At 44.2% G+C, this 26915-nt stretch overlaps 1 protein-coding gene across 1 annotated transcript in view; it reads right to left on the bottom strand.

Annotated features, from left to right (window-relative positions):
* Positions 1-26915, bottom strand: part of FRMPD1 (FERM and PDZ domain containing 1) — a 129238-nt gene that overhangs the window by 81667 nt on the left and 20656 nt on the right. Inside the window, exon 2 of the mRNA XM_058672707.1 lies at positions 3673-3797. The gene's annotated coding sequence lies outside the window, so the exon portion shown is untranslated. The remainder of the gene's footprint in view (positions 1-3672; positions 3798-26915) is intronic.

The raw sequence follows: 26915 nt of genomic DNA on the forward strand, positions 1-26915 counted from the left end.
GTTCTGGGGATGGAATGGCGCACACAGGTGTTGATATTCCAAGGGGTGGGGCATGAGGGAAGCTGTATTACAGCACCTTGAGCTGAGCCGGTTTGTACAGAGACAGCTGCTCCAGCGCCTGCCTCTAGTATGTCTGTCGCTGTCAAACACAGGCCCCTTTCCAGAAACTCTGGAGTGATTTCCTCTTTGAAAAGCCTCCCCAGTAACTGCCCCCAGCAGCCCGGCACCCCAGCCCCTTTTCTCTCAGTGTCCCAGCCCTCCACCACCCAGATCCATGGGCCCCCTCAGGGTTGACTTCTCTCATCTGTCTGTGTTCCAAATTTGCCTCATGAAGTTCTGTCCCAGGGAGAGCACCATCAGGGAAAATGGACCATTGTGCAAGATTCTAGAACTGCTGAAGCATGGGGGAAAGAAAGTTGGCTTTCAAAACCCTAAGTGTTGTGACTGTGTAGTGTTTCTGAACAGCTGCATGTGAAGCAATAGCTCTCTCCAAGTACAGTTTAATATCAGGAGTTGTGCTGCCAAGCAGATACATAACCAAGTCTGGGTCTCCACTGCAGCAGAAACAGGTGGGGACACTTGTCCAAGAGGGAAGATGCAAACTCAGCCCCCTCATCTAGTGAGAACAAGCTTTCTCCCTGGAACTCAGTCCTGTCCTGCTTAGTTCTCTAGCTGCTGATGCCAGGAATGCCCACCCCTGCAGGTGTTTCCATGCATTCGTGCATTAACCATTTTACTTTGACTCCCTTCTCCAACCTGGCGATTGCTCCTTCCACCCACCCCTCTCAGCCTCGCTCGCTGTTTCCCCTTCATCTGCTAGCCTTACAGACCTGCGGTTCCTTGTGTTCTTCTTGGTTGCTTTATTCCCTTCACTCTCAGTGAGCTATGCTCCTGACTGCCTAACTTCAGCTCAGGCCTTCTGTGCTCCAGGCCTAGTGAAGTAACTGCCTAGCCCACATTTCCAGAAGGTTCCTCAGAGCCCCCAATTCAACAAGGCCAAAACTAAGCTTACCTCCTCCCTTGAAATTACCCCTCCATGCTGCTGCTCCATCTCAGCTGGTGCTGGCATCCCCTTTTCCTCAGGCACTTAAACTAGAAATCCAAAGGACAATACAGCCTGTTTCTTCTTGCAGGCCCTCAGCCCTGTTGGGCAGTATGTCTGATCACCTCTCTCCCCTGAACATCTGTATGCATCAGGCTTTTGTTGGAGCCTTACCATTGATTGCCAGTGCTGTAGTAACTGCCCCCACTGGCTCCTATTTCCAATTCATCCTCCATGTCTGCCAGAAATTTTGTAGAAAGTCACTCTGCCGCTGAAGTTATCGCCAATGTTGTTTCTTGACCTTGCCAGGCTCTGAACTGCTTAGCGTGGTGGGAAGCTTCAAGTTTTTGGCCACCTGATCCTACTCTATCTCATCTCTGCCTCCCCGCTGTACCTGCACACCATACACTTTAGGTTCCTAAGGGGTGACCTGGAGCAAAAGGAATGCAGCAGAGTGCCAAAAAAAAAAAAAAAAAGTAGTCTAGAGTCACATTAGTTGGGTTCCAATCCAATCCTGCCATTTCTCAAGCTGTTATTCTGAGGACAGCCAGGGTGGGAGTGGGACAGCCTCACTGTGACAGGTTGGGACCTCCCAAGCATGAGCTATCACCTCCCAGTTCTATGCTGTTTCCTCTGCCGAGGGAGAATAATAAAAATGCCCATAACTAGAGGATGTTCTCCCAAGAAAAATTTCAAGCAATGGAAAAACTTTCATTGCCCACAGCCAACACTGCTCACTGTGCTCATCCAGTGCAGACTACTCGGCTTATTTCAGAAAAAAATGCTGAGACTTCAACAGGGAGCTCACCTGCGATTCATGATGGTAGAGTTGCTGCCCTGGGACACACACGCAGTTCCCACTCCCACGCCCCGACACTGCGTGAACTGTCATTTCTCTCCTCAAGACGTCTTTGTTTCCTCCTTGACTCCAAACTGGCCAAATTCTTCCTTTAAATCCAGCTCCGAGGCAGGGGCCTTGGTGTAGTAGGCTAAGTCTTCTGCAGCACTGGCATCCCATGTGAGTACCAATTCGGGTCATGAATGCTCTACTTCTGATCCAGTTCTCTACTTACGGCCTGGGAGATCAGTGGAGGATGGCCAAGTCCTTGGGTCCCTGTACTCATGTAGGAGACCCAGAAGAAGTTTCTGACTTAAGATCAACTCAGCTCTGGTTTTTGCAGCCATTTGGGGAGTGAACCAGTGTATGGAAGACCTCTCTCTTTCTGTGTGTCTCTCCTTCTCTCTGTAACTCTGCCTTTCAAATAAAAATAAAAATAAATCTTTAAAAATAAACAAATAAATAAATCCAGCTCCAAAACACTGTCCTGACCTGCATGAGGTTTCTCTGTCTCAACATCCCTGCCCCCATTGTGCCTCTGCTGGTTTTAGCTATTGAATAAAGGCCCCAGCACACCTGTCATCATTTGTGAGCATGTGTCTTCCCTACAACCTCCTGTAGAAAACTGAGGTCTTAATTTATTGTGGCCTTGACAGTTGACTAGATGAATATACCAGCAAATAAGGCTTTTACCCTAGCTGCTATCATTTAAATAGAAATCACTTCTAATCTCTGTTTCTGTTGCTCTGAAGAGTGATTCAGAATGAGCGGGTCACATCCAATGCTCCAGTGTTAACACGGAGCAAGACTGGCTCATCTCACGGGGCAGCGTGCTTGTGTCTTGTCCCTCTTGGATACCACGCCTCTTTTCCTAGTGACGCATTGTGATGCCCCAGAATGAGAAGCTATGTTGCATTAAAATGAGACTTCCTGGCTAACACATTTGAGGGTTGTATTTATTTCCCTTAAGTACCATTTCAGCTGCAAGTAGCTTCACGATGGCAATGAGGATGACATTTGTCATCTGCTAAGTGCCCATACCTTCCCTCTATCTGTATTAATCTCCTTTGCATTCAAATACTTCTGAGAGTTGACTTCATCATGGGCTTCTTTACGATTTTCTTCTTAGAACGCTAACTCTTCCTGACTTCAAAGCTATTGTTCCCAAAATAGAGCCGTTTATCGTTTCAAATTTCAGCAGTACCATCCGCAGTGATTTAAGATGGCTTTCTTCTCTTCCACACAATGATCAAATTCTACGGGGTTTAAAACAAAAAACTGGCCCTGAGATTTTGCATGGAGTAGTGTTTCTTGGATTAGATATGAGAAAGATTTTATTTGGCATACCAGAATACAAGTAAATTGGCAATATCAACACCTTCATACCGAATGAATGAGGAGCAAAGTGAGTGAAAGAAAGAATGCTGGCCTGGGACAGAGAGGGGGCAATTCTGGCACTATACTGCCACTTGCCCAAGCTGTCTTATTTTTGGGGTCTCAATAGAAAGGAAATAGAGTGACCTGGGTGTCTTTCAAATCTTCAATTTCATGACTCCCTAGCAGGGAGCTTCCATCCTAAGTGGGCATCCATGTACTTCTGCATTCATTCAATTCCCCACCCCCCAACCCCTCCACCTTGGTGCCTACTGTGGATGGTAGCCTTTGAAAGTGCTGCAATCTTACTAACAGTCTGGACTGGACAGGGACTGGAATGCAATTGCGCCTGACTCCAGAAAAACCATCACCTCCCTGGGCTCCAGTTGCCTCTTCCATAAAAAAAAAGGAATGCTACCTGATGACAACCGAAGTCACTTGATGCTTCTTGGAGATGAAGGCAGCCACAGTGTCACCTGGTCCCACTGCTGTTTGCAGAAGTTGGGTGTTGGTTACAAGGTCCAGGGGAAGGAAATCGCTGAGCTGTAGATACAAGTGATGACATAAAAACAACATGTTCTTGCTTCCCAAGATTCCAGGACTTAAAAACAGATCATCTTTACCCTTTTCCTGAAAATGAACAGCCTGGCTCACTATAAAATATCAAGAACAGGGAACTGGGCTGGGAAGTCCATTGTCTGTGTTCTAGTGAAGACACAGCAGTGATCTACCACTCTCCCAACCTTACCTGACAGCTTAAGCCATTCTCCCAAAGATGGCACATGTTTACTTTCTGTTTTGGTGTTAAGTTGGGGATGGAGAGATGGCTTCCTTAGCTCCCATAGAAGCCTTGTCTGTTTAAATTTCCCTTCTAAGAAGTTTTTCCCTGTTCCTATATCTTGGAGTGTGTTTCCTATATTTTCCTTTAATAGTTTGATGGTTTCTGGGTGTAGGTTTAGAAAAGACGCCTAAAGCAACGGCAATCAAATCCAAAATGAACAAATGGGACTACATCAAACTAAAAAGTTTCTGTACAGCAAAGGAATCAATTAACAAAGTGAAGAAGCAACCAACAGAATGGGAGAAAATTTTTGCATTCTACACAAGTGATAGGGGACTAATATCTAGGATCTACAAAGAGCTTCAGAAACCCAGGGACAGTGAAAAAACAAACCCTCTAGCAAAATGCGCAAGGGAAATGAACAGACATTTCTCAAAAGAACAGATTCAAATGGCTAACAAACATATGAAAAGATGCTCAGGCTCTCTAGCCATCAGAGAGATACAAATGAAAACCACCTTGAGGTACCACCTAACTCCTGTGAGACTGGCCTACATTCAGAATTCGAAAAACAACACATGCTGGCATGGGGAGAAAGGCACCCTCCTTCACTGCTGGTGGGAGTGTAGGCTAGTACAATCATTGTGGAAATCCATATGAAGAGTGCTTGGAAAATTGCAAATAAACCTGCCATATGACCCAGCAATCCAGCTCTTAGGAATATACCCAACAGAAGTGAAATCTGTATATGAGAAGGGGATTTGTAATCCTATATTTACAGCAGCACAATTTACAATAGCAATGACATGGAAACAAACCAGATGTGCGTGCAAGGAAGAGTGGTTAAAGAAACTGTGGTACATCTACTCAATGGAATATTATTCAGCTTTTAAGAAGAATGATATTATTCTATTTAAAACCAGGTGGTCCCGAAAACAGAACCAACACAGCAATTGAAACCACCAGCTGATCGTGGTGATGGACTGTGCCAGGCCCTGTGCTTGCTAGAACATACAAGAAACTAGTCTGGGAATACCTCAAAGTTTCTTTGGAGATCTCTCCAATCGAACTGCTGGACTCAGAACTCTAACCAAGAAAAGACAGAAGACAGAACAGGTCAATCATTCATCTCAGCTATATGTTGGCAGTGAAATATGGGGCAAACGGAGACTTTATGATGGACCATATCAATCAGTGGGCGACCTCATCGAGCGAAACTGGCAGCAATTCATAACTGGAGAACTATTAACACCACTTGAGCAAATATCTCAGAGCATGCCCCACATCCGGGACTTGGGGTGGGCGGGAAAACGGGTGGGGCTTCTCCGTCAATATCCCCCTTTACCTCAGATACATGATGGAAACAATATGGACATAATAGTATTACCCACTTCCCTGAGCCTTTTTTTTTCTTTAACCGTAATTAACTATGTAAAGATTGTCAACAACAATACAATAAAATAGATTAAAAAAAAAACAGGTGGTCCCAACTAGAAACCATTATGCTCAGTGAAATGAGTCAATCACAAAAGAACAAATATCATATATTCTCTCTCATATAAGGAAGCCAACATGGAAAGGGTAACTCCAACAGTCCAATCTAAACTGTTTTTTGAGTGTCTGTTTGCTCTTTTGGCTGTATCTCATATGTTTTGATGCGGTTTGCTTGCTTCCAAATAATCTCTTTTCTCTAATAGAATTCATTAAGTGCCCTTGAAGTATACAATGGCATCATAGTTCCTAAGAGACTTCTGAGTTTCCTCTTAGTTATGCATGTGTTGCTTATTCAGTGGCACATTATTTTATCAGGGTGCTACAATTTGTTGTTGATGTTGTTGTTGTTGTTATTGTTGCTGTGATCGATGTGGCTGTTATGAAATGATGTCAATCCGAAAAAAACAGTAAAAAAAAAAAAGTAATTTTCTTTGATGGTTTAATCATATTATGTCCCGTTAATAGTAGTATTTTCTTTTTTAAAAATGATGTGTTCAAATTGTATGAAAGGCCCTTGCTTTGATGATGATGGTCATGGTTTTTGTTTGCCAATATGTTATGATAATATTTTTGTTGATTAGATAGGTATTAGAAGATGAACTAACCTCCCATTTAAGGGATATAAAATATATTGTCTTGACGTATTATTATTTTAAGTTTTGCCAGGCAAGACTTAACAACATTTTGTCAAGAATCTTTCTATCTTTATTTATGTGTTAAGCTGCTTTATAATTTTACTTTGTATGTTGCTTCTATCATTTTTGGTATTTGAGGTATAATAATAAAATATGTTCAATAAAAAAAATAAATAAATGTCCCTTCTTATTCCTAATCATGCTTTCTGCTCCCCAATAAAACTGGTATTCTAATCTTGCTAATGCGATGGGCAATGGACTTAATGAGATAGAAGGAAAAGACAGGATTTTTCTTTGGACTTGGGAGTGTGATCACAGTTCGTGAAAAACATGCAAACTCTTCATGTCTCTTGTCAGGTGAAATTTTTACAATTTATTCATTTTGAAAAGCAGGGAGAGGGGCCCGGGGAGGAGGGATAGAGAGATCCTATCATCTGGTTCACTCTTCACATGCCTGCAATCAGCAGGCCAAGCCAAGAACTGAGAATTCAAACTGGGTCTCCCATGTGGATAGCAGGGACGTACCCATCTGAGCCATTCCCTGCTGCATTCCCAGGTACACTATAGCAGGAAGCTAAGATTGGGGGTGGAGCAGACTCCAGCCCAGGCACCCAAAAATGAAACATGGACATCCCAAGTGGCATCAACCACTGTGCCAAATGTAAGCGTCGGGATTATCTGACAAAGCTGTAAGCCAGTCATCACAAAAAAGACTTCAATGAGCAATTATAAATCTTATGAAACAAATGAAATCATAGAAAAATATTAGCAAAGTAAATAAGAATTAAAATTTTAAAAACTTCAGTGGATAAGCTCAAGAGCAGACAGAAGATAATAGGATCAAAGAGGGTACCTGAAGACAGATTAGTGGAGTATCTAATCTGAACAGCAGTGGGAAAATACACTAGAAAAAAGAATGGAGTTAATATTCATATATCGGAGTCTTAGAAGAAGAGACTAGGGCAAAAAGAAAATTCTAAAAAAGTAATTGCTGGGCCTGGCGGCATGGCCTAGAGACGGAAGTCCTCGCCTGGAACGCCCCGGGATCCCATATCGGCGCTGGTTCTAATCCCGGCAGCTCCACTTCCCATCCAGCTCCCTGCTTGTGGCCTGGGAAAGCAGTCAAGGACGGCCCAATGCATTGGGACCCTGCACCCGTGTGGGAGACCTGGAAGAGGTTCCTAGCTCCTGGCTTTGGATCGGCGCACACCGGCCGTTGCGCCTCACTTGGGGAGTGAATCATCAGACGGAAGATCTTCCTCTCTGTCTCTCCTCCTCTCTGTATATCTGACTTCGTAATAAAATAAATAAATCTTAAAAAAAAAAAAAGTAATTGCTGACATTTCTCTCCCAATTGGGTGAGATACACATCCTGGGTTTAAGAAGCTAACCAGACCCAAATAGAATAAACTCCAGGAAATCCATAGCAAGATAGCATAATTATACTAAAAACTAAAGACCAAAAAAAAAAAAAAAAAAAAAGGTTGAGAAATGGCACATGACTTATAACCGATAGGGTAAAAATGCTGGCAAATGTAGTAACATTTTCCTCTTCAGTTTTCAAATTTATGTTTGATGCTGGAAGCAAAAATCATAACATTGTCAGGTGGCATTCTGAATGTAAGTGGAGGTAACATTTAAGAAAACTGTATTAAAATATGGAGAGGACAAAGGAAACTAGGTCAAAGTGTTGTTTCTATATTTCCCTCCAGGTGCTAAAATGCCAACACCAATAGACTGTGATAATTTATTGATGTATAATTTAATGCTTGACCAACGATTATAAAAACTTACATAGAGAAACATTCAAAAACATTATCGACATATCAAAATCTAACTCTTAAAAATATTCAAGCAACCTACAGGAAGGAATGAACAAGTAAAGACAGAATGGGCAATGGGGAACATACAGAAAGTAATCAAATGGCAGGATTAAGTAAAAACATTTCAATAATTACATGAAGTGTAATTGACCTAAACATAACGATTAAAAGATAAAGAATGGCAGGATGGATTCTTAAAAACATAGCCTGGAAATGTCTGAACTCCGATGACAAATGTCATGAGATTCCAGCACGAATGAGTAGTTACTTACACAGGAAAGAAAGTCTTCCACAATTACTTTGTTGTCCCCACAAACTGTCCTTCCTAAAATTTATTGAAACCTAACATTTGTTAGTCACCGTTCTTAGCAGTTTGTTTTCCCTTGTTTTAACAATCCCGCAAATTATGTGCTATTATTATCACTATTCTCATTTTATGATGAGGAAATTAAGGTTAACTTTCCTAGGGTCTCTCAACTAGCAAATGGCACAGTTTGGATTCAAAACCAGGATGGTAGAGAATGGAACGAATGTGTGAATCTAGGTATCTATCAGAAGAGGAGAGAGACGACAGAGAGAATAGCCAAGGAAAGGGCTGTGAGGAGGGGTTAAAAAAAAAAACTTATTAATTGCTAGATATTTTGGGGCCAGTGCCATGGCTCAATAGGCTAACCCTTTACTTATAAGCACCAAAATCCCATGTGGGCACCAGTTAATGTCCTGGCTGCTTCTCTTCCCATCCAGCTTTCTCCATGTGGTTCAGGAAAGCAGTGGAGTATGGCCCGAGTTCTTGGGATCCTGCAACTTCAAGGGAGACCTGAAAGAAGCTCTTGGCTCCTAGCTTTGGATTAGCTCAGCCCCAGCTGTTGTGGCCATTTGGGGAGTGAATCAATGGATGAAAAATATTTCTCTGTCTCCCTTTCTCTCCGTAAATCTGCCTTTCCAGTAAAAACAAATAAATCTTTTAAAATGCTAGATATTTTTAATGTACTATTATTTATCACAAAACCAGCAAGAAGGTACGATGGTGTCAATTTGGCTGACAAAGAGACTTGGTAATTTTAAGCAACTTGCTCAAGTTCATGCAGCTGGTAGGTCAGAAGATGGAGTCAGATTTTGAATCTGGTTCTGCCACCATCCCTGTTCAAAGCCATCAACTTGAACCGCTTTCTAAGCATATGTCTCATGGTGGGTATCTCTCTCATGTCAATAGTTTTGCTGTAGGTGATCCAGAAATTAAAATCTCAAAGAACCAAAGCTTCTAACCCATCACTGTGGTCAAGTTTTGATCAAGCATCCTTGGATTCCGAGTGTCTCCTGCAAATCAAGAACTGGATTACAATTCAGTGTCCCAAACAATGTCTAACTTTGATAGAAGGGAGACCAGTAGAATCCTTTTCTCACCTCAGATCCTATTGAGCAGAAGTCCAATGCAGAAGACAAATATAAAAGAGCCAACCTGAATGAAGGGAACTGAGGTTTGTGGAAGCATCACTAGCCTGGAGCCTTTTTGTACAATGCTAAGAAAGTTCTGGGCTGTACAGAGAGGCCCCAAGCACAGAGGGAAACTCAAGGCGCCTTCTCTCTCATCTTCAGTGGCAGCTAGGGAACAGGAGAGGTGACCTAGATCGAATTCACAAGGCTTTATTCATGTTTTGCTACTGTGTTCTGGGTCCCACAGGGCTGTGTTTCAGCCTGTTCTTTAAATCTGAGGAATGTTCTGGAAAGGGTTGTGCTATGCATTCAGACATGACTGCACCCCAGCCCTGACTGTTCCAAGTTTTGTAACTTTGAACAATGAATGTTACCCCTCAGTGTTCTCATGATAACACAAAGATAACACTGACCTTGAAGGGTGGGTATGAGGATCACATGAAACATGAGGGATCTTCAAAACATTCACGGAGACCTGCTTTATTAATATATATTATATATAAATACATATTTATAAGTATATATATAAGTATATTCCCAGGGGTTTCAAAACTTCTTTGCACCAAAATAAATGTGTTGTTTAATTCTATTTTTCTTCAAACTTTTTTTTTAAGATTTATTTATTTTATTACAAAGTCAGATATACAGAGAGAAGGAGAGACAGAGAGGAAGATCTTCCATCTGATGATTCACTCCCCAAGTGACTGCAAAGGGCCGATGCGTGCCAATCCGAAGCCGGGAGCCAGGAACCTCTTCCAGGTCTCCCACGTGGGTGCAGGGTCCCAAAGCATTGGGCTGTCCTCAACTGCTTTCCCAGACCACAGGCAGGGAGCTGGATGGGAAGTGGGGCTGCCGGGATTAGAACCGGCGCCCCTATGGGATCCCAGGGCGTTCCAGGCGAGGACTTTAGCCGCTAGGCCACACCGCCGGGCCCCTCTTCAAACTTTTTGAAGCCCATCATAATGAAGATAAACCACCACCTAGCTTATGAACTAGGTATCGCAGGAATTCAATAAATGGCAGTTAGTGTGCATTTTTAAAATTAATTCTTTTGAAAGAAGGTGAGACAGAAATCTTCCACCTGTTGGTTCGCTTCCCTAAACACTCACACTAGTCAGAGTTGGGTCAGGCTCAACACAATGGTGGTCTGTCACATGGGTGTCAGGAACTCAACTGTTTGAACCATCATCACCTGCTGTCTCCTGGGATGCACATTAGCAGGAAGCTGAGAGCTGGAACATGAACCCAGGCACTCTCATATCAAGCCATGGGCATCCCAAGCAGGATGTCCACCACTGCACCAATCACTGGTCCCTGTTACACATTTTTTGAACTCCCAGAATAGTGGAGGTTGAGACTTTATCTCTTTTGCTCCTTTTACGCAAACTGAGTGATATTAAAGGAGATGATATGGGGCCAGTGTTGTGGTGCAGTGAATTAAACCACTGCTGCCTAGGATGCTGGCATCTCCTATTGCTGCACTGGTTCAAGTCCCAGATGCTTTACTTCTGACACACTGTCCTGTTAATGTGCTTGCAAAGGCAGCAGATGCTGGTCCGCATGTGTGGGGCCCTGTCATCTCCAACCCACATGGGAAATTCGGATTGAGTTCCAGACTCCTGGCTTTGGCCTGGACCAGCCCTGACCAAGTGGACATTTTGGGTAGTGAACCCACGGAAAGAAGACTTCTCTGTCACTCTGACTTTCAAATGAAATAAATATATATTTTTAAATAGGAGACAATATTCCTTACAGAGGAATGGTGAAGCTTTTGCAAATATAACATGATGACTTATAAAAATCTAGCTACTTACTAATAGCATAGAAGACATGCTGCATTTTCATAATCTGGATTCTGATTAATAATCATTTTACATGCTGATTAGTTTGGAACCAAAAAGTGAGTGTTCAAAAATAATTCTTTATAAAAAAAAAAACTCATGATTTTGTTAAAAAAAAACAATGCTTTCAAAAGCGTTGAATTGACAGGCAGGGATATCCTCACTGTACAGACACCCTGACTTAAAGCCGGGGCGTCTTCTGCATCACCATGCAGTAGAGGCATATCCAACATTTCAGAGCTGAGGAGATCTAGGGGTAGAAGACTGGAGGGGAAAGTCATGGCAGATCTCCTAGCCTGGAGTAGGAATTCCCACCAATTCTCATGAAGCTTAATAGGGAGAACACTTCAAGCACATGGTACCTTGTCAACTGATACTAATGTGTCCATTAGTGCAGCACTGGAGGGCACTGGAATCCATGTCTGGAGAATAGCCATTTGCGGAGCCCTTGCCAGCCTTGCAACTCAGACCTCTCCCTACTCTGCCTGCTCTCCAGAAAGAGGTGTGGAATATGGATGTGTCACTGATAGCATCTGCACTATGCACACCTGGCTGTCCCTTAAGACACACCACCTCCATGCCTTTCAAAGCCCTTAGGGAACCAATGCTTCACTTCAGCCTCATCACACTCCTCCGTGTGAGGTATTGTAATCTTGCTTTGTAGATGAGGAAAAGAGCAGCTCATGATAGTTACCCAACTGGCTTGAGGTAGGAGGTAAGGGGCAGAGCTGCTTATAGCCCGTGTCATTCCCCAAATGCATGCTGGATGTGTAGAGCTATCTGGTTGGCCTGATGGGGTTGTATAAGTTGCCCTGTGTTACTAGCCTGGATCAAAGTGCAGCTCCAGTTAAATACATACAAATTAGATCATTCATTCAAGTAAAAGGAACTGGGAGCCTTTGAGTAAAGAAGGCCCTGTGTTAGATGAGTTAATAGTAGTGTCTTGGGAAGTTCCTGGGCTTAGGAATCATGTAGCCTATGGATAATGGACATCCTGGCCATAGGGTGAGTCAAGTGTTCATCACTATGTCTGAGAGGTGCTGGCTGTGGACAGATGATCACAGAAATAAATAAGATAGGGTGATGGAGGCTGGCATTGTGGCATAGTGGATAATACCACTGCCTGCAACACCTGAGTCTCATATAAGCACTAGTTCAGGTTCTGGTGGCTCCACTTCCAATCCAGCTTACTGTGCATGTTTCGCCAGCTTGCTGGGAAAACAACACAGGGTGGTCCAAGCGTTTGGGCCCTTGTTACACATGTGGTAATCCTGGTGATGCTATGAAAAATTACTGAGGACACCCATGAAATGATCGAGAAACCTCTGCTCTTGGCAATTTCATAGGTTTGAGGGCCAGCACTATGAAAGTCTACACAGACTTCGAGGAGGAAGAAGCTAATGCCAGAAGCAGGTCACTTCCCAGAGTGGGCCTAGGAATGACAGTTCACACTGTCACAGTCTGGGACAGTTCTTTCCTGACAGCTTCCAAGACCTTAATACATGGATAGCGCACAGCAATTTTTATCAAGTTTAGCAACTTCTATCAATTTGGAGAAGTCAAGAATTGAGAAGAAGTGTTCACAGCAGGGGAAATCCTTGACTTTTGGCATCATGGCCCCCTAAGATCAGACCCAGCTCTCTAGGATAATACAAAACCAAAACATGTTTGACATGAACATGATTAACTAATGTGGGATTAGTTCCTGAAAGTCTACAAGCAGAGTTTTACAATCAGGTAGTACAGCAGTCACCTCTTTGGTGTCATCAGCATGCTCTCTGGGCCACAGAGGGGAAGGCTATCTGTAATACAACTCATTTCATTGAAAAGCATAAGTCCTGGTGAGCAGTTAGCCTAGCAGTGGAGATACCCCCATTCCCACGTGGGAAGCCTGGATTAAGTTCCCAGCTCCTAACTTTGACCCCACCTGTAACCAAGAATTCAGGTATTTAGGAAGTGAACCAGCATACAAGAGTCCTCTCTCTGCCTCTAGAAAAGTGAAAATAAATTACATAAAGTTCACAGTTGCTGTGTTTGACTTGGAAAGAGGAGCAAAGGGAAGGAGAAGACAGAAGGAGCTTAGGAATGGAGCATTGGTGCAGGCCACGACAGACAGATAGGAAGAAATACTTCCGTTATTTAGCCTAGTAGGGCAACTGTAGTCTACACAACCCCTGATACATTTCAAAAAGACATTTGATCTATTTCAAAATGAGAAAAGACGAAGACAGTTTCCCACATGTAGAAATGACTAACATTTGAGGAAAGGCTTACTACTCTGATTTGATTATGACACATGGTCTGTATGATCCAAATCATCAGAGTGTTCCCCATAAATACATGCAAATAGTATATGCCAGTGGGAAAAAAAAGGAAACAGATTTTAACTGCTCTAATCCCAACAGTGCCAAGCAATCTGGCCAATCAAGGAATGGTCCATGCAATGTCAAGGGAGAAACTTTGGCAAGGCCTCAGGCTGCTGGACTCGCTGCAGCAGGAGATCAATCAGGACCCAGATGTCTGGAAAGCTATAAGGGATCTCTATGTATGAGCTGCCTCCCTGCCTCCCATCCCATATGCTTCTCGCATCAGACTTCGACATGCCTCCAGTTGGCTGCCCACCTTCTGTGTTTCTCTGATACCGAGTAAACACGACTCCTAAGAGCAGATCCTAAAAGGCAGGGCAGCTTTTGACTGGTGTTCTGGTGAGGCTCAAGTCCTTAAGCCAACCACCACCTGTTGCAAAGAGCCTGCATGCAGAGGCCTCATGGAGCCGGGGTCCAGCCTTCATTTCAGCTGAGTTCCCAGCCAGCCGCTAAGCTGTGAGTGAAGATGCCTTCAGATCAGCACTGAGCTGGCAAAACTAGCTCTCAAAACAAAACAGTCTAGATGGGTGGTGCTTCATGGTGTAAATACTCCCACAGTGGTTGATATGAAGACCAAAAGCTAGCAGCGGAGCAATACTGAAGAGCAGTTGGGATGAGACGTGCAGTGGACTCTATGGCTAGCAAGAGCCAGCTTTGGCATCCTCCAAACGTTCACTGCCACACTGCCTCCTGACATCAAGTCACCTCTAGCCTCAAATCTCCCCAGCTGGGGCTCTAGACACCTTAGAGCAGAATCTTCCCTTTGCTCCTCTTTCCAATGTACCATGTTTGCTCTACTGCACCACACAGCCTGCAAGCAGAAGGAAGTGGTTGCTGGATATCAGGTTGGGCATTTAGTCTGCAGTAAGAAAAACAAATGGCCACAGGGCACAACGATGCTCTCTGTTTTGTGGATGGGAGCTACCCAGGATGACCAGGATACGGGCAGATGAGGTTACTGCTCTTAAACTGATTAGAGATTAGTAGGGGGACTTGACACAACACACAATGTGAAGGATCAAGAAATGTGAGTGCTTAAAAAAGTGGGTTATTCCCAATTGCACCTGAGCAGAGAGATGAATTAATATATGCAAAACCCTTGGGTAGACCTGGCAGGTGCACAAAAGATGTTAGATGTTAGATGTTACTATTAGTGTTTGTTAATGAAAAGGTGGCTGCCAGATTCATTCGATGAGTATCAGTGACGATTATGTGTGTTATTTTGGAGATACAGAGGAAAAACACAGAAAATTCCTACACTCAGGGGACACTGCGGTGCAGGAACACATGATAGAGATAGGCACATGTAAAAGAAGGTTCAGGGCGTAAATGCTCTGCAGAAACTAAAATCTGCTGATCCGGGATCTGCCTCCTTTAGCTCTCCAGCACACAGAGATTGATGAAAAATTCAAGGAGCTCTAGGCCAATGCTTACCACAGGTTTGGTGCCAGTTTCTGTGTGACTAAGGTCCTGCCTGGCTGGTTCTCTTCATCTTGTCCACCCTCCTCCACATCTCCCTGTCACCCCTGCACCTGCTGTTGTGACCCAGCAAAACAGAGTGCTCACAGCTTCAGTCTCTGAACCAGGGAGTCATCTGCAGTGTCTTTTGGCCAGGGTCATCTAGTTCAATCTAGTACTTTATTTCCAGTCTTCCCATGCTTGACACTTTTGAGAGTGTCCAGTTTTTAAGACATCAGGGGAGTGTGAAGCAGCAGATGGAAGCTTGCTCTTTTCTCTCCCTCTCATATCAGCCCATGAGTAGATCTTTAAAAAAAAAAAAAATCAGGCATTTTTTACTGGAAAGTTATCCTTGGGAGCCATGTTTTGTCCTGGGATGCTCCCTGCACCGGGATGTTCTTCCTTAGGAGAACCAGCTCGATCCAAGCAGGGTGCAATTGACTTGCCTCCTAGGAATTCAGCGTTGCCCCAGAGAACAGGGGTTCTCTGCTAGGGTTGCAGCTGTTATCTGTACTGCTAATTTCTGTATCATCGACTGATAAAGTCAGCCAAAAGCATCTGCAGAGTGATGAATGAACTGGACGCCCCAAGAGCAGCAAGGTATCCCCTTCTGCTAGGAGGATTTCAAATATCCTAACAGCATTCCAATTTTCAGTGAACTCTCTTCCTGAGTCTAGCTCTACTTTGTCCCCTACAAATCTCCAGGATCCTTAAAATTCACTTTTTAAGGTGGCAGGGAGATGTTTGTTTTTACTGCTATTATTGTAGGGAATTTTTTTGGGGGGGTGGGGACACCGGTTCAAGATGAATTCTGGCACTGTCAATCAAAAGCCTTACATAGCTTACATGCTATACAGAATTCCCCATACTAGATCATTCAATTACTGGTTATATTGAGACTCAACTCTCCTGTATAATGTGAAAGCCTACTATTCAAATTCAGATCATAAGCCCAATATATTATAAGACTCTATTAAAAAGTTTAAGTAAATTATATGAACACCTAAGAAAAGTAAGAGTTGTTTCTTTTCTTGCTGTCTGGACCTTACTCTTTAACTGTAAATAAGACTGAGTATAAGGGAAGCATTAGAAGGAAATATGGGATAATTTTATTTTAGAGTAATGGAAAGTCATAAACTCTCATGAAAGATTAATAGGAAATAAAAATATTCTTCATGGGGAGAAAATACAGTGTAAACATATTCAGAAATAAAAGAAGGGTTGGGGAAAATAGTTGTAATATATACGAAAAAGGAATAATCCCATTATTATAAAGTTTCCAAAAGTCAATAACAAAGAGATCAGCAATCTCGTAGAAAAACTAGGCCAAAACATGCTTTATAGTAAGTCAGTTATAAACAGCTCTATTTCCTATAGCTCTGCCCAACTTTACTCATACAGTGCAAATAAAGGCAACACTGAAATATATTTATTATAATGGTAACAATGAAAAAATTTTCTAATACACCATGTTATCTGAATCTTACACTTCGTTGGCAGTATCGGAAATTGATTCAATTTGGCATAAGCTATAAAATTTTTTGAGATTGATTTTACTTTTATCTGAAAGGCAAAGTTGAGTCCAGTGTGATGGCTCAACTTGCTAATCTTCCGCCCTGTGAGCACTGGCATTTCATATGGGCGCTGGTTCTCGTCCTGGCTGCTTGACTGCTCATCCAGCTCCCTGTTTGTAGAGGACGGCCCAAAGCCTTGGGACCCTGCACCCAGGTAGGAGACCTGGAAGAAATTCCTGGCTCCTGGCTTCAGATGGATTGAGCTCCAGCCATTGCAGCCATTTGGAGAGTGAACCAATGGATGGGAGAGCTTTCTTTTTCTTCTCTCTCTCTGTAGCTCTGCTTTCAAATAAATAAAAAAATAAACCTTTAAAAAACTGAATGATCATCACATTCTACCTTTGTGACTTCATGTTACACAAGGTTAACATTGTTTCATGTTAACTGTTTTTAACTGTTTTTCAAAAAACATTTCAAAAACATTTTCAAAAGCATTCCAGTGCTTCAAACGGGTCCCTCATAAAGATGGACTGTGATATATTTACCCAGGCATCTATTTTTAAATATTTTATCCCCAATTTTTCCTCAACTAAGGCTTTGATGAACATCTTTGCACATAAAGCAACATCTGTCTTCTTGATCATGTTTTAAAACCAATTTCTAAATATGGAATTCCCGCACAGAAAGGCTTCTGGCCTAGACTGCTAAGCTGTATGCCAGCAAGGACGAACCAGCTCATTGTGCACTTGTGGGTACGCAGTGTCAAATCTACTGTTATCACTGAAAATATCTCTGCCTGTTATATAGGTACATAAGGCCCATAGGTACATAAGGTACATAAGGTCCATCTTTTTAAAAAATTTTAAAATTTTTATTGGAAAGTCAGATATACAGATAGGAGGAAAAACAGAGAGGAAGATCTTCCATCCGTTGATTCACTCCCCAAGTGGCTGCAATGGCCAGACCTGAGCTAATCCAAAGCCAGCAGTCAGGAGTCTCTTCCTCCAGGTCTCCCACATGGGTGCACGGTCCCAAGGCTTTGGGCTGTCCTTGACTACTTTCCCAGGCCACAAGCAGGGAGCTGGATAGAAAGCGGGGCCTCCAGGATTAGAACCGGCACCCATATGGGATCCCGGACGTTCAAGGTGAGAACTTTAGCCACTAGGCTATCGCATCAGGCCCTAAAGATCCATTTCTTTAAAGTGCTGTTTCGATTCTTTGATACCTGGTGGAGTTAAGCATGTTTTTAAATGTTTGTTGGTACTTTTAACTCATATTGTATGAAGTATTTGTTTAAATTTTTTTTTTATTTGAAAGGCAAAGGTTACAGAGAGAAGCAGAGACACAGAGAGAACTCTCCCATCTGCTGGTTCACTCCCCAAATGGTCACAAATGGCGAGTTGAACTGAACCAAAGCTGAGAGACAGGAGCTTCCTCCCAGTTTCCCATATGGGTGCAGGGCTGCAAGGCCTTGGGCTGTCCTTCACTGCTTTCCTGGACCACAAGCAGAGAGCTGGATTGGAAGTGGAACAGCCTGGACACAAACTGGCAGGCACTCATATTGGATGCTGGCACTGCAGGTAGAGGACTAGCTTGATACACTGCACCAAACCCTTGAATGAATTCTTACTATGTGAATGGAAGTAAGTATTTTTTTTTTTTTTTTGTTCCCATATTATGTTCTTAGTTCCATTTTTTTTTTCAGTACCCTTGTAGTACTACTGTCAAGAATTCCATGGCAGGCAACATTTTGGTCATTAATATTGTACTCTTTAAAAAGTATCTTTACTAGCATTAGCTTCATACAGCAGTAGTGAGAAACAAACAAAAAGTGTCTACCCAACCACTAGCATATTTAGAAACACAGGTTTCAATTGCCCTCCATTATCTTCCACGAGCCTAACTGAGGCTAAAAGGATGCCCATGTGGAATATTATTAGCATTATAGCAGTTGAATCATCATCACCTTGCCTGTCAAGTGTTCTCTGTAGTAATCAGAATTTTGAAAAGGCGAGAAAGTATTCCTTTCTTTGTGCATGTTGCAGGGGAGGGAAGTGAGGGGAAGACCACCTTGGGGAGTAAGGAGGAGCAGCTGCGGGCTCCTAGGCTGGGAGCTGGAGCACCAGCATCCTACTCCAGCTTGAGCCTCTGCAAAGCTGGAAGAGATCCTGAACATGCCCCTTACTCAATAGACAACCAGCTGGAGTTCTGGAGGCAGAAGGCTCTTATCCAAGGTTATGAATTTCTTTTCCATGGGATGCAACTGTTTTGAGAAGGGAGAAGAAAGGGCTATTGTTGTGTAGCGCCAGTTAGAGCAGATAGGGTGCTTGGAACAACAGTGAATGTAACCATGGTCATTTAACTCATCCATAAAGGGGCCCACTCAGGCAATCCCAGAGGTTCGTTCCAAGCTCAGATGCCCTGTGAGTCACTGATGGGAAAGTTATTTTTGTATCATGGACACAGACTGCATCCCAGTCTGGGAGAAGAGATTACACAGATGGTAGCCCCTGGAGTTAGCAGCCTATGGATGGCTGAATGTAGCTATTCACTATTGCTAAAAAAAAAAAAAACACGTGTAAGTTTGCCTGTCTGGTGGTCTAGCAGGACTGCCATCTCTATAATCTGTATAGTGAGCAATTTTTGCTTGCTTGCAAACTGCCTTGCAACTTCAAAACATGGGCTCAGATCACAAGGTGCACCTGTCTGGCCAACACAGAAAGATGTGGGGACCCTCCTCCCATGTCTCCAACTCCTGCAGGGGCTGCTGGAGTGTCTGCATCCTCAGTTCATGAGGACATGTGCCTAGGAAGCTTACAAAGTGACAGTTTTTGTGTTAACCACAGCAGAAACATTTTTTTTCTGTTGCAAGATGTCTTCCTCTGTCACAGAAGATTTTTATTGCAGTCAGAGATAGGAAGTAAGGACAGATGATGGCTGTCTTCAACTCCCTGAAGGTCCATCTGGCACAAGACAGGCTAAGTTTGTTGTGCATGGGTCTTCCAAGGCCACGCTGCAACCCATGCAGGAACGTGGCTGGGAAGCAGACCTGGATATAAATAGAAGGGAGACTTTCCAGTGCTAAGTCAGGCTCCCACATTCCCAGCGCCTGTTCCTTCATGAGGCATGTGGGGCAGAGTTTGCCAACAGGGCCTTGAGATCAGACACTGACAGCAATGCTATGAGGAGGGGAGGGGAACTCTGCCAGAATTCCTCCTCTCCTACACTGGCAGAGCTGTTGGGCTTGACTTTGCAACCAATGAAAGTAAAACTAGACCCATTAAATGGAGCATACCCAGCTCTGCTCAAACCCCAGGAATCCTCGATTCCCTAACCAAACAATCCAACACCATTGTCAACTCTGCCAGTAAACTAAAGCTTCTGGCCCTTGCTCCTCGTCTATCATTGCCACAACCTTGATAGAGCTGCTCATGACTGCTCATTGGCAGCTCTGGCTTGCTCCCCACCTCTCTGTTTGCAATCCACTCACAATATTGCTACTACTGCCAGACGCAACCCCCTACCCAGAACCTTTTAGGAACTCATCCACTCATGCAACACACAGACTGATAACCAACTATATGTGCCCCACACTGGGGAATATAACGCCAAGGTAAGCAGTCGCTGCCTGCTTCTCTGCACAGGCACAGTCAACTGTGGCCAAAATTCTGTCTGACATTCCTGATCCTCTAGGAGATGGTCCAAGATACTATTCCCTTCTTCTAAGCACCTCTTCCACATGCCCCAAGTTGTAGCTACAATAAATCATTCAGCTGTCTTGGGTATGTCTCACACAATCCAGTTTCCTGAGCTATAACCACTTTGGCCCTGCTACATAGGGCCTGCCTCTGCCCTTCTAGCCATACACATCTACATGTTTCAAGTGACAGAGCTAAGACCACCTTGATTCTCTGTCTCTCCTCTATCTCCTCCTTCCCTGACTCCATCTTCTGGCACTTAAGGTTGTCAGCACTGCTGTTGTTGGTTGTCCTGTCAGGCACCAAGGCTTCTGCCAGCCCAGGAGAAGAAGAACCCTGGTGGGGGTGCCTGTCCTTGGGGCCTTGCCATCTGTGTGAGGTCTGCACCTGCAGCCCCTCCTAGGCCAGGGCTCAGGGAGGGCAGAGTCCACAGTAGGTGAGCTGGCCTGAGCACCCAGATGGCCCATATGGAACATTAGCATTATAGACTCCCTGTTTTCAAGACTCCTTATTTCATTCGTTCTGGTTCCCTCTCCTCCCATCAGGGCACAGGGCTCCAAAAAAAGCATCCAGTGAATCCCCTTATGGAGGCAACTGTCCCTGGAAGCAGATGGAGAGAGGGCCTCCTCTAAGCATGATCAGGTAAGTGGTACCCTGCAAAGAAAGGCAGAGCATGGTTCTTTCCTAAGACATTACATTCCAATCTCCTTCACTTACAGTACTCTCACCCCATTCTTCCCCTGTGTAATTAAAAGTCATTCAAAAGCCACCTCCTCCATAAGATCTTCCTGGGTCCCTTCAACTTCAATCAACTGCACACTGTGCAGTCACTACTTGCAAGCTAGATCTTTTGTCCCAGCCTTTACACAGCAAACTCTCAGAAGACAAGGCCCTGTTTGTATTCATTACTCAGCACAGCAGATACCATGGCATCATTAATCAACACTTCATCATAATTACAGCAGTAGAAAATTATATAAAGATCAAAACCCTACAAATTGTCAAGTGTTTTTCATGAGGATTATAGGTGAGAATGGTGGACATCTTGCTTAAAATGTATATGAGGTATATTGGACTTTCAAAAAATGAATTTGGGGGGCTGGCATTGTGGTATAGCCTCCTGTAATATACACATCCCATGTGGGCACTGGTTGTGGTCCTGGTTACTCCACTTCCAATCCAGCTCCTTGCTAATGCACTTTGAAACTATAGTGGCCCAAAGGCTGCCTATATGGGAGACCTGACTATAGCTCTGGTTCCTGGCTTTAGCCTGGCCCAACGCCAGTCATTGTTGCCATATGGGAAGTGAACCAGCAGCTGGATGTCACAGGCTGGCCCCCTCTGTGTAACTCTGACTTTCAAATAAATAAATCTTTTGGAGAAAAAAGTAAATTTTATGATTCTATTTCTTGTGTAAAAGACATTAAATATCAGAAATGTCTATCAGTACGTAGTGTGGTGGTTCAATTGGCTAATCCTTCCCTTGCAAGCACCAGGATCCCTTACAGGCACAGGTTCGTGTCCCACCTGCTCCACTTCCCATCCTGTTCCCTGCTTATGGCCTGGGAGGATGGTCCTGGTCTTTGAGTTCCCTGCACCCATGTGGGAGACCAGAGGAAGCTCTGGCTTCTGGCTTTGGATTGGTTCAGCTCTGACCTTTGCAGCCATTTGGTGAGTAAACTAGTGAATGAAAATAAACAAATCTTTTAAAAAAGAGGTCTATCAACATGTTATATTTTATTTACATATATCTGAAGAGAGCTATAAAATAATAATAGCAGGAACACCTCCAAAAATACCTCATTTTTACCACGAACCAAACATTTCACTAGACTGCACACACACACACAAGCACACATGATCTTATTTAAAAAAAAAAAGCCACCTCTGCAAGGTAGGTGTTGTGTTAAGGACAAGGACCCTGAGGAGCTTAAGTTGCTTCCTCCTGGCTGCAGAGCATGAACAATGGTACAAAGAGCATATACTTAGATGTGTTAAGATGATCATGGTCCTGAGCCTCCCCCAGGCCTGGTAGACCAGGACCTACAGGGAGCAGACCAAAGATGTGCATTTCCACAAGAGCTCTTCTTAGGCTCAGCTGAGTGTGGGCCACACTGGTCAGGAGAATACCTTGCAGTGAGGGACTCAGACCTGGACTGCTCCCTTTGCCTGCCAGGGAAAGAAACAGACAGCTTCATCCTATTATGGTGAACAGTTCAGAAATGGTTGCCATTTCTTTTTTTTTTTTTTTAAAGATTTTTATTATTATTGGAAAGCCAGGATATACAGAGAGGAGGAGAGACAGAGAGGAAGATCTTCCGTCCGGTGTTTCACTCCCCAAGTGAGCCGCAACGGGCCGATGCGCGCCGATCCGAAGCCAGGAACTAAGAACCTCTTCCAAGTCTCCCACACGGGTGCAGGGTCCCAATGCATTGGGCCGTCCTCAACTGCTTTCCCAGGCCACAAGCAGGGAGCTGGCTGGGAAGTGGAGCTGCCGGGATTAGAACGGGCGCCCATATGGGATCCCGAGGCACGTTCAAGGCGAGGACTTTAGCCGCTAGGCCACGGCGCCAGGCCCAATGGTTGCCATTTCTAAACTCAGATTTAGAAGTTACCCTTAGCGGGTGACATCATGGCACAGTGGGTAAAGCTGCTGCCTACCACACTGGCATCTCATATGGATGCAGGTTTGAGTCCCAGCCACTCCACTTATAGTCCAGTTTCCTGTTAATGGCCTGGGAAAAGTAGCAGAAGATAGCCTAAGTGCTTGGGCTCCTGTGCCCACATGGGAGATCTGGAAGAAGCTCTGGTCCTGGCTTCAACCTCACCCAGCCCTGCTTGTTACAGTCTTATAGGAGTGAACAAGCGGATGAAACATCTTTCTCTGTTTCTCCCCCTTGCCTTCTCTTGGTGACTCTGGCTTTCAAATAAATCACTGAATCTTAAAAAACAAAAAGAAAAAGAACAAGAAGAGGAGGAGAAGGAGGAAGTAGTTGTCCTTAGTCTGGAGGAAGCCTAATAAATGCTCAGGTTCAAATCCTTCTGGGAGCTAGGATATATCCCACCTTCAGCCTCCCAAACTAAGTCATGGAACCTCTTTTCTGCAGTTGGTTTTGTGGAGTGGCAGCAAAAAGATGCTGCCTGCAGCACTGGCATCCCACAAGGGTGCCAATTCACATCTCAGCTGCTCCACTTCTGATCCAGCTCCCTGTTAGGCCTAGCAAAAGCAACAGAATATGGCCTGGGTCTTCAGATCCCTGCCACCTGTGTGGAAGAACTAGAAGAAGCTTCTGACTTGCCTGAGACCCAGCCCTAGCTATTGTGGCCATTTGGAGAGTGAACCAGTGGCTGGAAGATCTCTTTCATTGTCACTCTCTCTGTAACTCTTTCAAATAAATAAATAAACAATTTGTTTAAAAAGAGACTCTTCTGTTTCTAATGTACCTAGCCTCAGGGGCTTGGTTACAGCAACAGAAAAAAGATTGAAACAGAAAATTGGTACCAAGGGGTAAGGTTGTCACATCTGAAAAGGTGGGATTAGCTTTGAAACTGGGTGCCAGGCAGAGCTGGAAGAGTTTGAAGGAGCAGACTGGAAAAGGCCTGTAAGGCATTATGTAGAGCATGGCAGGTGATCCTGGGGTGGGGAGGGCAGAGGGAATAAAAAGTAGAGAAAAGGTCATCCTTGCCAGGAAGCGGCAAACAACTTGGCTGATCTGGGTGCCTGCCCTGGGGTTGCAAGAAGGCTGCATCTAAAAGTGATACCCTAGGTAATCTGGTGGAAGAGACTCCTGAATTGCAAAGCAATTAGGACTATGCGATTAGGACTGGCTGCTTTTGGCATAATATGCAGGGAGAATTGAAGGTTAAAGGAAACAGAGTGGAAAGATTTGGAAAATTCTCTGCTGCCTAAATCTGGCACCTTATGCGGGAGCTAAATTGCTGTGGGTAACCCATCTCACATCCCCCCAGACTGACATTCATGCAATAGGTTCCCAAGTGGTGCCCACAGCCCTGTCCTCCCAACTTACAGATCTCTCCAGGAGGTAGGCACTCTGGCATAATGGAAAAGATGTCACTTGCAGAGCCAGCATCCAATGCTGGCTCTAGTGGAAGACTTGGGACAATCTTATTCCTGGCTGGGATGCCTTGACCAGAGAGGCCTTGAAGAACAAGCATACAAAGTATAGTCCTCACTTGCTAACAAGATGATCTTGGATACAAGGGGGACAAGGACTAAGGTAGGATGAGGGTGGGAAAGGCCTGGAAGCAGCTCAAACACCATCCTACCCACCCTTTCAAGGATTCTGGAAGTGTGGACAGACTTGCTGTCCAGGGCCACTTTTGGATTCTGCTCCCAGCCCCCAGGGCAACCCTCCATAGCAGCCCCAGGAATGGCCTATCTTGGCAATGTCATTGCGGTGCTAAAGTTGTAGGTACACAGAAGGCAGCAATGATGTGGTCATGGGGGGTTCCCCTAAGATTTCAAAAGAGAATCCTTGTGGCAGAAAGAAAGCTGCACAAACTGTCCATGAACACCTGCTAGAACCATGGCTATGGGGTTGCTGTTCTTAAGACCCCAAGCAGGTGGGACAGTGGACCGCATCATAGGGCAGTGAATAGAGCTGTCATCTGCAACAATATGTAGGTGCCAGTTCAATGTTCCAGCTGCTCCACTTCCAATTCAGTTCCCTGTTCGTGGCCTAGGAAAAGTGGCAGAAGATGGCTCAAATATTTGGGCTCCTGTCATCCATGTGGGAGACCCAGAGGAAGCTCCTGGCTTGTGGCTTTGGTCTAGCTTAGTTTTGACTATTGTGGTCATCTGAAGAGTGTACCAGCTGATGGAAGCTTTCTCTCTCTCTCTCTCTGGCTTTAAAAATAAATTTAAAAGTTTTTTTTTTTTTTTTTTTTTTAATGATAGAGCTGTTAATGGCATACAACACTGGCCTGGGAAAGCAGTAGCCACACAACCTACGATCTATTTCTTTCTTGCACATCTTCATGTTGATTTTTTAAAAGATGTATTTATATTTATTTAAAAGGCAGAGTCAAAGAGAGAGAAAGTGACACAGAGAGAGAGATCTCTCAATCTATGGTCCACTGCCCAAAACGCTGCAATGAAGCTGACTGGAAGCCAGGAGCTTCTTCCAGGTGTCCTAGATGGATGCAGGTGTCCAAAGATTTGAGGTATCCTCTGCTGATCTCCAGGTTTATGAGCAGGGAGTTGGGTTGGAAGTGGAGCAGCTAGCACTAGAACTGGAGCTCATATGAGATACTGGTGCCACGGGTAGGGAATTAGCCTACTCCACCACAGTGCATCTCCACAGTAACATACAGTATTAACATTAGCCAGAAAAGACTGGCCTGGGGACAGCTCCCAAAGGAACAGTTTCTAAAGATGTTTCACCACATGTCAGCTCCATCATGAACTGTGATGGCTAAACCTTCACCTGGCTGAGTGATGAAAGCCTAATTGTTCTTTAAAGTCAAAGCTGGCAGCATTTCTCTATAGGATCCTTTAGTCTTCCTACAATCAACCAGGGCAGCTGAGATTCTCTCTAGCTTTTGCTCTTCCTTGGGGTAACTTGGAGATTTTCAGGATGTTAGTCAAATTTTTGGGACCTGCATGTAAACAGATGCCCTGTGTAGAGAAACTATAATAGGCTTCCAAAAGCTCACAGAAACCCACATTGCCTTTCTATTCCATCTGTCCATGGACTTTCAGAGGCCCATCGTATGAAAAAGTGCTATGTCCACCTCAAGAGACAGTCATTAGTGATGACATTACCCACTCCAAGGCCCACAGTCAGATCAGCCCCACTGACACTAGCAGGGCATTCCCAGGAAGAGGATCTGCAGGTAGCTTGAGAGTCAAAGGGCATGGTCCCTTTCACATGGTGCTCTGAGGATAATGCTCACTTGTAATCAGCTTTTTAAGGTGCTATCACCTTGGATAGAGTTTTCCTTGGGACTGGCGCTTTGGCATAGTGGGTAAAGCCACTGTGTATAACGCCAGCATTCCGTATGGATGATGGTTCGAGTCCTGGCTGCTCCACTTTTGATCCAGCTCCCTGCTAATGTGTCTGGGAAAGCATCAGAAATGCTTAGGCTCCTGCACCCAGGTGGGAGTCCTGGAAGAAGCTCCTGGCCCCTGGCTTCAGCCTCAGTTAGCCCTGGCCATTGCGGACATCTGAATCCACAGATGGAAGATTTCTCTCTGTCTCTCTGTAACTCTGATTTCCAAAACAAATAAACATGTTTTTAAAGCATTTCCCTTGAGTCATTTTTAATCTTGGTGAAATTCCAAGTGTTTTCTATGAAGCCAGTGATAACAAGATCAAACAGGGAACACTTTGAAGGGAATAGTTTCTAGAATGTATCCAGGGAATGGGATCAGGCACTCAAATGTGGCATGAGGGTGTCCCACACAGCACATTAAGCCTCTGTGCCAAATGACTACCCAAACATCAAAATCCTTTTGATACCAAAATTCAGATTGTTACAAGATATGGGGAAAATTTAGCCTAATAACTTGGGTGAGCCTTTTTTTCATGCACCTATAACATGAAAGAATTTGGTAGAATGATGTGGAAGGTTGTTCCGGGCCCTACGGGTCTGTG

This window comes from Ochotona princeps, chromosome 14 (genome assembly GCF_030435755.1).
Source record: "Ochotona princeps isolate mOchPri1 chromosome 14, mOchPri1.hap1, whole genome shotgun sequence".
In the NCBI taxonomy this organism is placed as follows: Eukaryota; Metazoa; Chordata; class Mammalia; order Lagomorpha; family Ochotonidae; genus Ochotona; species Ochotona princeps.